Below are 13,900 nucleotides of genomic sequence, written 5' to 3'. Positions count from 1 at the left end.
GTAATCGATAGAGGATGGTGTGAGGATGATGCAAAGATAAAATTAAGGCGATAAGATGACTGGTTAATTAATTACAGCCAGAAATGTCGAAAAACGCCGAAATAGCGCGGACGTCGATATAGTGAGGGGATGGGAAAACAGTCGTGAATGCCAAAATAGTGGAAAATAGGGGCAAAGGAGTGAAAATATTTTTCGAAATGAATTGAAATGTACTTGATGAGTGTTAATTAGTCGAACAAAAAGTTTCATTGACATAGATTAATAAGATAATTAATTATCAGCAAAAACAGAAGGATGGTTGAATAGGCTGGACGGGGATATAGTAAGTGGGCTGGAAAGCAACCACGGCGCCAAATTTGAAAAGCCAAAATGGTTGATTGAAATAAAAGAAGGTATAATCAGAGTAAATAACTAGTTCTTTAGTTAAAGCATAACATAATCACGCTAATTCAGTAGTTAAATTAACAAGAAAAGGAAAATGATAGAGAGAGGCAAAGAAAGGCGACGAGTACCGAGGAGGTGTCAATGCTTCCGCATTCTCTCACTGCTGGTTGCCGCAGTCATCTCTAATTTTTTCATAAATCCCTGTGACTCTAACCTCGAATACCTTCTAGGTCGGAATAACCTTTAACCATTGCTTCCCAGCTCAAAGTTTTCTTGAGCACACAGCGAATATATCCATCCATTTTTTGTAGCGTGAGCTACATCGGCCTCAGACTCGCCGTTTCGCGAGCTCCCTCCGTCGACCATACTGCGCAGGCGCGAGGAGCGAGTGACGTCACTGCGCACAGCTGGCGCGACCCGGCGCGCGCGCTGCCCACTGCGCGCTCTCGCTACGTATATCCTGGCATAGCAGAGCTAAGCCACTGCCAACATTTTCTTACTACGCAGCTTTGCGAACCTTGAAGCTTCGTGTCCAGGCTGCCCGTTCACGTTCGATCCTGCCAGTAAGCACTTCGTCGGAGCACTGCTCTCCCCTTCCGTCACGTGGCGTGAAATGAGTTGGCTGCGCCGTACCACCAAGCTGCCCATAGTGGTCAAGGGTATCCTCACTGGTAAGAGCCCTAACCACGGACTTACACAGCACTCGTGTTCCTTTTTGCGTGTGGTCAGTGCAAAAAGAATGCATCACTAAAGGTCGATGCAACCATTAAAAACAAAAAACAGCTGTTACAGCAGCCCATGGTCCACAGCAGTAATTATACAAACCAATAACAGCAGTAAAAAATAAGGGTTGATTTGCGTGGTTAGGTCGAATGGGAATCAGGTGCGCTAGAACTTCGGTGTTTAATTCGGTTCCGGTGCTCAGATCCAGTGTTAAAGGAAGGAAGTTGCTCATATAGCGATAATGGATTAATGGTCATATATGCGGAACCGGTTGTTCTCTTTTTTATCTTTGTAGATCCCTGGTAATCCTAATACCACTCCTTGTGCCGTGGAGCAGCGGTTTAGAGATGCAGCACTGCCCTGCTAGGTATAAACGCGCATGCACGCACGCACGCACGCACACACACGCACACACACACACAGAAACGGACACACACACACACGGACAAACACATGGACACACACACACACACGTACACGCACACACACACGGACACACACACACACGCACGCGCACACACACACACACGCATGCACACACACACACACACACACACACACACACACACACACACACACACACACACACACACACACACACACACACACACACACACACACACACACACACACACACACACACACACACACACACACACACACACACACACACACACACACACACACACACACATCCGCACGCACGCACATCTGGGCAGGTGGCCAACAACACGGTGGGCGGATGAGCTGCCTAAAACGTAGCATGCTTCAGACAAGCACACAACAGCTATACGCGGAGAATGGCCGCTATAAGTGCTAAAGGATTAAAAAATACATTCATATATCGTTCTGCTAAACAACTAAGAGCTTTTCTGCAGGCAAGAAATGAGGGCGTTACGAAATGCCAACTCATATTTCGGGGAAGAACAATATCTGGTAGCCATGGATGTGGGCTAGCTTCTGTGCAGACATAGGCTCGATGTGACTGTATCAGCTGTTGCCAAGCGTCCACGACGCGAACTATTCGGCACTTGCTAACTAAAATATCTTCTTTCGGTTCTTTATAAAAGCCGTACGTTGCACGACTGCGCCTGTATGGCAGCGCAACTGTCATTGTCATTGTCGGGTATTTTGTAATGAGGACGCCATGGAGAGCATTCCATGAAATGGTTACATAAGGCATACGTAATTATATTAGTTGGTGTGCTATGTTATTATCAGTAGATACAGTGCAGTTCTGAGCCATGCACGCTACAGATAGGCGACGAATACGAGGCACGCTTTCACGGTAGCCCCCGCGGTGGTGAGTGTAATAATGAACGCATAAAATATTGATCGACATTCGCATTCTACATTCAGTTCCGAAAATGTAATCTGAAGGACTTTTGTTCCAGCATGAAAAAAATAAATACGCGATGATCGCGACAATGACCCCGCCACGGTGGCTCAGTGGTTACGGCGCTCGGCTGCTGACCCGAAAGACGCGGGTTGAATCCCGACCACGGTGGCTGAATTTCGACGAAGGCGAAATTGTAGAGGCCCTTGTACTGTGCGATGTCAGTGCACGTTAAAGAACCGCAGTTGGTCGAAATTTCCGGAACCCTACACTACGGCGTCCTTTATAGCCTGAGTCGCTTTGAGACGTTAAACCCCAATAAATGAAATGAAATAAATCAAATCGCGACAATGTAAGGCAAAATTCAGGTACAGCGGAAGCTGTCGGAGGCGCAACGTTTTGAAAACAGCAGGGTCTGTTATCACCGGTTTTCTCACCGCCTCTGAGAGCGGCAAAGCTACGCAGCCCGTTTTTCTTTTTTTTCCACAACACTGACGTAACTTACACGACATAAAATCCATCCAGGCTCTGAAATGTGGCGCGCCTCTCTTTACATACAGCGCTCGCCCAACACCGCATTGAACGTTGTGAACCCCGAGCACGCCGTCCTTGCCCGAGCGCCTGCGTCAGTACTTTCAGGTGGTAGTCGTGTTTGAAGCGGAACGATCCAGCCTGCGCGAGCCGGCCAACATGCCGGGTCGAACCTGCGTGGGCCACGATGTGACATGGCGGGGCGTCATGCAACATAGTTGCGAACGAGGTCTTGCTCGTTGATCCACTAAAAGCTGGCTCCGTAATAGGAGGAGACAGTTTAATTTCACCACCACGAGGGAAAACGGCAGGTGCGAGAGAAACGAAGGGAAGGGAGGTAAACAACAATGCTAGCACAACATTTGGTATTACCCACTCTATGCTCCTAAACTTTACAGGGTCGCCCGCATGATGTGTCATGAGGGCGACCCATGATTATATTGCTCCTGTTTCACGAGCAAGTACGCGTTATAACCATGGAAAAATGCTGCAAGAATTACGTGCATACTCTACTACAGTTCAACACTCATTTTTTGTCAGATCGATTACAGAGTGGAATGAATTGCCGAAGTGTGTAGGAAATAGCCGGAGTGTAGAAACGTTTGTTGATAATTTGAGAGCATTTTGTGTATGAAACCCTTGTCTTCTTGGCTTCTTTTTTCGCATCATCTGTTTGCTCCTGCATGAAGCTCGTGCATATCTTGTTTATTTTTTACTTGCATCTGTGCTCGCCCCTGCTTATAGTGAAGCGAATCCACAGTATTAAATAAATAAATAAATATGCTACATTGTACTGTTAAATAAGTCGTGAAGCAGTGATCACAAGTGTTACTTGAACCTAGGGATTTTTGTCAGGAAGCGCAATTCTCTAGGAAAAATTTTGCCCGGAGTTACTACAGGCAATAAAATAAGCGCGGATTACGACCTGTGGTTTCTCAGCTTGAGCAACAACGCAGCCATTAAGTCCTTCACTGGTATACGTTGCAACATGATGTCCTTGTGCGCCGATCCGTTTGGCTTTGTTGTCAATAAAGTGAAAATTGGTTGACTTGCCTCTGAGGAAGTCCTGTGCTTGGTTACAGAGGAAATGGCATTCCAAGCTGCCCGTTACGGCGCGTCAGCCATCTTGGTCTCAAATCACGGCGGCCGTCAGCTTGACGGAGATCCAGCAACGGTATGCTATACATGTATTGAGCGAGTACGGCAGCTAATTACTGTACGCTGCCTAGTGGCTCACGGAATGCCTCTAATGTTCATAGTACATAATGGCAAACTACTACTCTAAATTTCTAGTATTGAGCGACCTAGTAATTAGAAAATTAGTCTTCTTTTTAGAAGAATTGGTTGCAGATTTCAATGCCAAGCAGCCTCTAAAGTTATTGAGCTTGATATTGAGCTTGATATTGAGCTTTATACACATGATACGGCACGAAGCCGTTGGTACACGACAGAAAATTGCGAATTCCACGGAAGAATATAAAGAAGGTAAGATATGCGTACATAACTAGGCATACAATGCCACTTGGAGCACAACAAGGCACACAAGGCCGCCTCCCCCTTGACCAAATCGAAGAAATGCGCCTCAATGACCTATGCGGGTAGCGTGTCGGACTCGAAACCCAAGAACCATGCCGTCCGTTCCTAATAACCTGAAGTTCCTGTCCGGCGTTATTAATGCAATCAATTTGCATCTTTTAATCCTAATGATATTTCACTCATGATACGGCCTCTTAATCACAACATAACCCGAGTTTTAATGATTTTCATTCCACAGCTAAACGTGTGATGTCGCAGCCCAGCCAGCCAATCCTGAATTAGGATGGCAATGCGCATAGCTTTTCTTCTGAACATCCGGTCTAAAGCTGTCGTGTTGATATATGAAAACCCTATAGTGTACACAGGTTTTCTGCATGACTTTCATGTTTTCGGAATGCTCTTCGAGCGATCTCCTCGCGAGAGACACTGCCTCACTCTGAGTGCCCAGTATTACGACCGATCGTCAGCTCTGAAATTCTGAGGTCATTTCAAGTAGACATAGCTGAAGAGGGAAGCATAAAACAAGAACTAAAGGCTTATCCTGGTATCCGTGTAACTTGTGTCATGATTGTAATTGTTTCTTTAATTATGAGATCAACAAAAGTGCACTTGACAAGGTACATGTATTCTGTATGCTCTGTGTAATTCGAACGCAGTGTGTACGGACACGTTAAGGAATTCCCAAACGAGCACAAGAGAAACGCGAAGTTAGATGAATCATTACATGTTACGCCTCAATGGAGCGTGCGCGACCTACATGGAAACCAAACCTCTCCGCAGATCGAGGCCCTTTCCGAAGTGGTGGCTGCTGTCGGAGACCAGATGGAGGTGTACCTGGATGGTGGAGTGCGCTCGGGGGCCGACGTTGCCAAGGCGCTCAGCCTCGGAGCCCGCGCCGTCTTCGTGGGCAGGCCGGCGCTCTGGGGACTCGCCTACAACGTATGACTAGCTGACTTGTTCGCGCGATAACAGCTTCCACACTTCTGTCCTCCTCCTCCTAGGCGAGATAGCAACGTTTATCACAGCTATAGTCCCTGTTAGCCACTGCAAAATGATGATGTGAGCTCCTTACAGTGCTCGGTGTTGCATTTGTCTGATCTCTGATAATAGTTGTTCAGGATTGCTATGGCACAAAGTTAAATTCAGACATAAAAGGACACGATTCAAATCTCAGAACACCACCGATCTTTGACGTCTTTGCTGATTTTTGTATTTTGTAGCAGCGGGAAGTGCAGCCAGTTAGGATCAGGTTCTGGCAGTCACGTGTGAAATTTTTAGCTCAGTCGCAAGTTGTCTGCCAGGAATGTCCATGGCGCATGCTGAACTGGTAGCTGAGGCCAAGAAATTCACACATACATGCGGACGGTCAGTATGACCTGCATGCAATTAGGATAGTGTGAACTGCTTCAGGGCAAGGCTTGATTGGCCTTCTTCGCAATCCCCTATATAGTCAGGCGCACGCATTGGTCGCATCGACAACACAGCGGACAGAAAGATCACCTTTCCTTGGAGAACTATGATGGTACAGTTGGCAGATGGGCTACTATCACCTTTGAAAATGCCGCGACCAGCCTCTGTTCAACGACTAGCTTGCTGTGCTACCCGTGCGACCCCTGGGAGTGCTCACATTTACTCAATTACACTGGCAAGACCGGACGCAGCATGACATCTACGAGTCCTTGCTTGCAAAACGACCTCGCCTCTACGCGTTCCTGCAACTGTAGATACTGTCTGGTATCCTCTGGTATCCAGACTGACGCAGTCGTCGATTGTGCTCGTGCTCAACTGGAGTTCTTTGCGCTCAGCGATTCGTAGTCGGCCACTGCCCCTTCTGCTGCTTCTCCCAAGGCCACCGTTGGGGGAGAGAATGTTGTGCCTGCGTCCTCTTCTGTTCTTGTGCCCATCGCTTGTGATTTCTTTCGCGACAAGAACTTACTTTTTACGCCTTCGCACATATTCCTCCCCCGCAAGTCCCTGTCCCTGCCTGAAGCCGTACTAACCCCGACAGCGCACTCTCTCCCCGGGCTATCTCCCTGTCCTTGGAATGGTACTCCCAATCAGACAATCTGGCCATTACATTCAAACAAATCACCGATTACTACAAGGAGGAGCACCGGCGCTACCCGGCCCCTTGTAAGGGTCTGGATCGCGCTGACGAGCGCCTCCTCATCAAAATTCTTACTAACACTGTACTGTGCCCGGCGGTGCTTAAACATTTCAATACATCCTTTGATGGCGCGTGCCAGTTCTGTGGGGAGGTGGCTGACACCTTCCACATGGTTTGGGCGTGTCAGTCAAACCCATCTATCCCCCCCAACCCCAACCCCACCAGAGAGGACTGGGAGGCGGCCCTGCTCGGCTGTCAGGACCTAAAGACCCAAAAGGCCTTGGTTCACCGGACGCGGGCGGCGTTGCTTGCCAATGGGGTCCCGGAATAGGGGCTCCACCTAGTATTGCTAGGGGAAAGGGCCAATAGGGCCTACCCCAATCACCTCTCTGTAAATATTTATTGTATTATAAATGTTTTTCACCACCACCACCGACAGCTGGCCTTACCGCGTTGTTCGTGATCAATCAGTTTACATATGCTTCCGCTGTACGTCGTCGAGGTGTGTGCCTCGGAACCATCCAGGTCATTGTTTTCATTCTCTATTACGACGTGAAGGATGATTCGCCGTCCGTCGACGTATACGTGCCATCAGACCGCCGCTTCTTGCGCTCAAAATCGCCCACAGATATTTTAAGGCGAAAGCCTTTAATGTCTCATCGTTGTAAGCAGCAGTTGTCGACAGAAGTGTCACGCTTTTCAGTTGGTCGAAACGGTCGTGACGTCACAGTGCGCGAATTTCAAAAGGGGCCAATTGTACTTTGGAAGCACCGTCTGTTCCAACCCCAGACGTGATTGCATTGCAAGAAGCTAGCGGCAGGGCTACACTGCCAGGCTATAAAGCATATCTGCCACCTCATTATGATACTAGTAACGCAGCCGGCTCCTTCACAGCCACTCTGGTGCATAGAAATATCACCGCAATTCAACATTTTATAAATGATTCGGAAGAAGATTACACCCTACTTGAAATAGTACCAAGGCAAAAAGGAGACTCAAATCTCTTCATCCTTAATGTATACAACCCGCCCAGAAACAAAGGCAATGGACTCCCACACTTGTTGATAAACAAAGTAAAGCTGGCTGCTAGGGCTCAACTAATAATTGTGGGAGACTTCAACGCTCAACACCCAGCATGGGGATATACCAAAGCAACTCCGAAAGGGAACCTGCTCTGGCAAATCATACAGTCACTAGGGCTCACAACGCTAAACAACCCGAGCGACCACACACGCATGGGTAACAGTGTATGTGTAGACACATCTCCAGACTTATCCCTCTCTAAAAACGTCAAGGACGCAAAGTGGGTCAACACCGGGCAAAACCTTGGTAGTGATCACTTCATCCTTAGCATCACCTTCCCCACGACAAAACTTAAAAACAAAGCAAAAGAAATTCGAACCACGGATTGGGACAAGTTCAGGCAACTTCGCGACAAAACAGCTCCAAAGGAGATCTCTAACCTTAGCGACTGGGTTATCTCCCTGAATGAGGATGTCAGCTCCACTAGCGTTGTGGTGCCAGTTGAGAAGGAGGAGCAGATTGCAGACTCAAAACTGTTACACCTGTGGCAGGCACAAAAAGGCCTCCAAAAACGCTGGAAGAAGCAAAAACACAACAAGCGACTACGCAAAAAGATCACTGAAATCGAGAGGCGAATCGAGGAACATACACTTACTCTCCAAAAACAACAATGGAACCAAATATGTGAAAGCGTCAATGGGCAGCTCGGAAATAAGAAGACATGGCATCTTCTAAGACACCTGCTCGACCCAGAACAAACACGTCCCGTGCAACAAAGTCAACTGTACAGACTCATACATAAATATGAGGGTACAACTGAAGACCTAATCAAAGAGCTAGCAGAACGTTATCTAAACACGGATGATGGTACCACTCAACCAGACTACCGGGGGACTCCAAATCCAAATTTAGACGCAGACATCACAGACGCAGAGGTCTGGTACGCAATTGGAAAACTGCGGACAACATCTGCGGCGGGACCAGACAAAGTAACAAATAAGACTCTCAGGAACTTAGACGCAACGTCGATCGCGGCGGTTACAGACCTTATGAACAAATACTGGCATGCAGGCAACATACCACCAGAGTGGAAACACGCGAAAATCACTTTTATTCCTAAAGCGGGTAAGAAACTCAGCACTGAGAATCTACGCCCAATTTCATTAACATCATGCCTAGGCAAACTCATGGAGCATGTCATCCTCAATAGGCTCCAAAACTATGCGGAGGACATGAACCTCCTACCTGAAACAATGTTAGGATTCAGGGCCCAACTATCTACCCAGGACATACTCTTGCAGCTTAACAAGGACATAATTGAAGCTGACGAGGGAACAGGAACGAAAGCAATATTGGGTTTAGACCTTGTTAAAGCTTTCGACAACGTCACCCAGAAAGCCATTTTGACAAACTTGTCAGAAATCAACCCCGGAGAAAGGACGTACAACTACATCCGATCCTTCCTCACTAACAGAACAGCAGTGATAACGGTCGGAACAATAGAGTCTGCCCCAATCACACTAGGAAGTAAAGGAACGCCACAGGGCTCCGTCCTGTCCCCTTTCCTTTTTAACCTCTCCCTCATCAAAATTCCCCCCAAACTGGCACAAATACCAGACCTACATCACACGTTTTATGCAGATGACATCACACTTTGGGTAACCAAAGGATGCGAAGGCTACATAGAAGACGCACTCCAAGCAGCAGTGGACATCATTGAGGCATGCGCATGGGAATCCGGCCTCACTTGTTCTGAGCAAAAATCTGAACTCTTCGTGATCCGTCGTAAACAAAGAGCTAGGCGTACCACGACATCCCCCCCGCAAATAAACGTCTATGTTAATGGACGATCTGTCAAAGAGGTACAGACCATGAGAATACTGGGGTTGTATTTACAAACGAATGGAAAGAATACTGACACACTCACTAAGCTAAAACGCACGGTAGAAGCGACGGCGCGATTAATCCGCCGCATAGCTAACCGCAGACAAGGGGTGAGGGAAAGAGATTTATGCCGACTAGTGCAGGCCTTTGCGCTAAGCAGGATACTCTATGCCACCCCTTATCTCAAATTTTCGAAAGCAGAAAAGGACAAATTGGATAGTATGATACGGCAGGCCTATAAGGCTGCGTTAGGACTCCCACTAAATGCCTCAACCGAAAGGCTTATGAGGTTAGGAATACATAACACCTACAACGAACTGAAAGAAGCCCATTTAATGGCTCAAACAGCGCGATTAGCCAATTCCAGAACTGGCAGGAGTATTCTTACCAGGCTCGGAATTAACTTTCAACCTACGAATAACGATGCTAAAGTAGACTTACCCCGCGACTATAGGACGGCCCTACTAATCAAACCACTCCCCAAAAACATGCACCCCGTACACCATGAGGGTAGAAGACAAGCAAGAGCCAAAGCCTTACATAACAAATACAGACAGTGCGCTGGAACACTTTATGTAGATGCGGCAGAATACAAAAATACCAATGCCTTTGCAATTGTGGTTGTGAACGAGAATGGTGACCACATCGTCTCGGCGACAATCAAAACGAAATCCTCTGAAACGGCAGAAGAGGCGGCTATAGCCCTCGCCCTAGCGCATACCCAAGGGAGCATCATCTTCAGCGATTCCAAAATGGGTATCAATAATTTCGCTAAAGGGCGAATTACAAACATCTCCCTTAGAATCCTTAACGTAACCAAATTCTCACCAAATTATTCCCAATTGATATGGGTCCCAGCCCATTCGGGGAATCCGGGGAACGAGGCAGCCCACAATAAAGCCCGAGGTTTCGTCGACCGGGCAGTGGATGAGTCTGGCTCCCTGAATTTCACGAAGGACTCCATGATCACATATCATGATCTCACCAATCATTTTAAACTAGAGAGGAGAATTTTCCCCCCTCCAGACAAAAGACTTACTAAAGAACAAGAGGTTACGTGGCGTCGTCTACAGACGAGATCGATACGCACCCCATCACTCCTCGCGCACATTTATCCAGATCTTTACAACCCAAACTGCAAACACTGTGGCCAACGTGCTACCTACGATCACATCCTGTGGGACTGCAAAATAGAGCCACCTCCGGGTGATCTAGTTACAGCTCCTTCTCTCGAGCGGTGGGAGACCGTGCTGGCTAGCTCTGACCCCAGAACGCAAGTTTTGGCGGTGGAGTGGGCTGACAAAGTCGTCGAGGGCTATGTACTCTCGACCACTTAACGCGACCTCTTGCCAAGCTCTTCCCGGCGAATAAAATGTTTTACAATCAACTAGTACCCAGGCAACCAATTGAAGGGATCGTATAGTGATGCTCCAAGTGGGACTGAGCTTAGTTAATTGCTTAATTACTCAATTAGCCTAATTAACTTTTCTAGTCAGGCCATATAGATAAATAAAACCGAGTAAGAAATTGGTCGAGCTCGGGAATCGAACCCCGGTCTTCGGAGTGTGATACGAGCATGCTATCCACTCCGCCATGCCAGCTCGATGGTTTGGGAAGAACAAAGGTGCGTCTAGTGAATACGTTCTAAGAGGATTCTGGTGTGGGCTAGTTGGTTCATGCTTAATAAACAGATTCACAACAGCGCTACGGAACGAGGACAGAAGGAACACGAAAAACACAGGACACAGCGCCCGTCCTGTGTTTTTCGTGTTCCTTCTGTCCTCGTTCCGTAGCGCTGTTGTGAATCTGTTTATTAAGCATGAACCAACTAGCCCACACCAGAATCCTCTTACAGCGCCCGTCCTGTGTTTTTCGTGTTCCTTCTGTCCTCGTTCCGTAGCGCTGTTGTGAATCTGTTTATTAGTGAATACGGTGTCTTCGCTCACTCCCATCCTCCTCCCTTCCCTTCCGGCGAGGTTTAGGTGTCCACCGAGATATGAGAGACAGATACATTTCCTTTCCTCAAAAACCAATTTATCGACGAGCGAGGCATAGAACCGAATGGGCAATGGCGTTCTATGGACTCGTGGAAGCGTTGCAAGACGCTGTCCCGTTCCACTCTTAGAGGCGAAGCTTAACATCTTAACCACACATCAGTGACCGCACTTTAGGTAAAAAAAGTGCCCCCCTGAATTTTGACGGGTGTCCACCGAGATGTGTGAGATAGTTACTGCGTAATTTCCTTTCCTCAAATACAATTTTCATTTTCTTCATTACGGCCATCTTTGTCTTTCTTCTTCCACTCCCACTTCCTCCCTTCCTCTATGGTGCGGTTCAGGTGTCCACCGAGATGACGGAAAATCACTGCGCCATTTCCTTTCCTCAAAAAGCGTTCCAAGGGCAAGGCATCGCGCCGAACGGGTGGTGGCGTTCCTTGGACTCCCTGGCAGCGCTACAACACGCTGTCGCGTTCCACTCCTAAAGGCGAAGCTTAAGCGTCATTAATTAGCAGTTAATTAGTATTCAGGCGCAAATCAGTAATTAACCATTAATTAGTGATTTGTCGTCACTTAGTAATTAGTACTCAATTACATGTGACGCCACCAGTGCCACAGAAGCAGTCAAAGTGGTGCGGAAAACGCTTTCGCCTCTACGCACTTTAGACAGTCAAAGTGACCCCTGAATTTTTTCTTTTACTCCATCGACGTAACACTTCCTGCACCTCAACGCAATCATCTTCTTGCGCTGCTCCATCAATTTCGTTCCTCCCTCGATTCACACCAAACCGCTTTGAGTCGAACGTTGACTGTCTCCCACCAATTGTCACGCTCTTCTGCGTCAGCGCTTATATCGTGTCTCCACCACTGAACGCCAAGCTATTCAATATCAGGTTGACACTATCCTTCAGAGTGGCGTGATTCAGGCTTCTCACAGTCGTTGGGCCTCCCCCGTGGTACTTGTGAAGAAGAAAGATGGCCCTTTTTGTTTCTGCTTTGATTACAACCACCTTAATAAGATCATGCTTAAAGACGATTACCCTCTGCGCCCGTATCGATGATGCTCTGGACTACCTACAAGGAGCGGAGCTCTTCATTTCTCTCGATTTACGCTTTGGTTACTGGCAGGTGTATGTGGCAGCCAAAGATCGTCATAAAACCGCATTTGTGAGCCTTGACGACCTGTATGAATTTAACGTCATGCATGCCTTTCGGCCTCTGCAATGCTCCGGCTAATTCGAGCGCATGATGGACAACATTCTGCGCGGCCTGAAGTGGAAGTCTTTTCTGTGCTACCTGGGCGACATCGGGATCTTTTCACTCAACTTTGAGGCTCATCTGCCCCGGCTCAGTCACGTCTTGACCGGCCTTGCCGACGCCGCCGGGTAACTAAACTTAAAGAGTTGCGCTGTGCTGCTCGGGAACTAACAATTTTAGGCCACGTTGTGTCAATGCGGGGTGTCTGTCCCGATACCTCCGAACTTCGTGCTGTCCCGGCATTTCTAAAAACTAATTCCACTAAGGAACTGCACAGCTTAATAAGTCTGTGTTCCTATTGTCTACGTTTTATTCGCAACTTTGCCGCCATTACTGCCCCTTTAACTTAGCACCTCGGCAGCAACGTCAATTTCTCAACTTGGTCCCTAGCATGCGATGATGCCTTCAACACGGTGCGCAGTCTTCACACGGCACCACCCATCTTGCGCCCCTTCAACCGCAAGCACCAAACGAAGTCCACACGGTTGCCGGTGGTATCGTTCTCGGTGTTGTGCTCGCCCAGCGCAAGTATGGATTCGACGAATATGTAGTTGCTTATGCCAGCCGTGCCCTCACGAAAGCCGAATGCAACTACTCCATGTCGGAAAAAGAATACTTGGCCATTGTCTTGGCCCTCGGTAGGTTTCAGCTTTATCCCTCGCAATTTCGACGCGGTCGCCGACCACCATGCCTTTCGTTGGTTTCCTTTGTTAAAAGATCCCTCCGGCCGCCTGGCTCGATGGGCTCCCCGTCTACAAAAATATAACATACGAGTCGCCTACCGGTCGGGCCGCAAGCATCAGGATGCTGATGCCCTGCCCCACTTCCTGCAACCTACTGAGGTTGCCAGCATGTCCGCCGTGGGCTCCGCTGCGCCTTAGTTCACCTCAGCTACGTACCCTTCCGAGCAACGTAAGGATCCACGGATTGGCAGATTTTCTCCTGACTTCCTCTGCGACCCACCTGCGGTTCCAGCATCCCGCGCCCTTTGCCGCCAAATTTCATATTTTGCTATTCGCGATGATCTACTTTCTAAGCGTAACCATAACTGCGATGGACGGAAATGTATGTCTAGTATTCCGACAACATCTACGGTCCCAGATCAGCACCTGTTTCCACGCT

This window comes from Amblyomma mixtum, chromosome 4, assembly GCF_055824585.1.
Source record: "Amblyomma mixtum isolate Tamu chromosome 4, ASM5582458v1, whole genome shotgun sequence".
NCBI lineage: Eukaryota > Metazoa > Arthropoda > Arachnida > Ixodida > Ixodidae > Amblyomma > Amblyomma mixtum.
Note: the sequence above shows the minus strand (reverse complement) of the source record.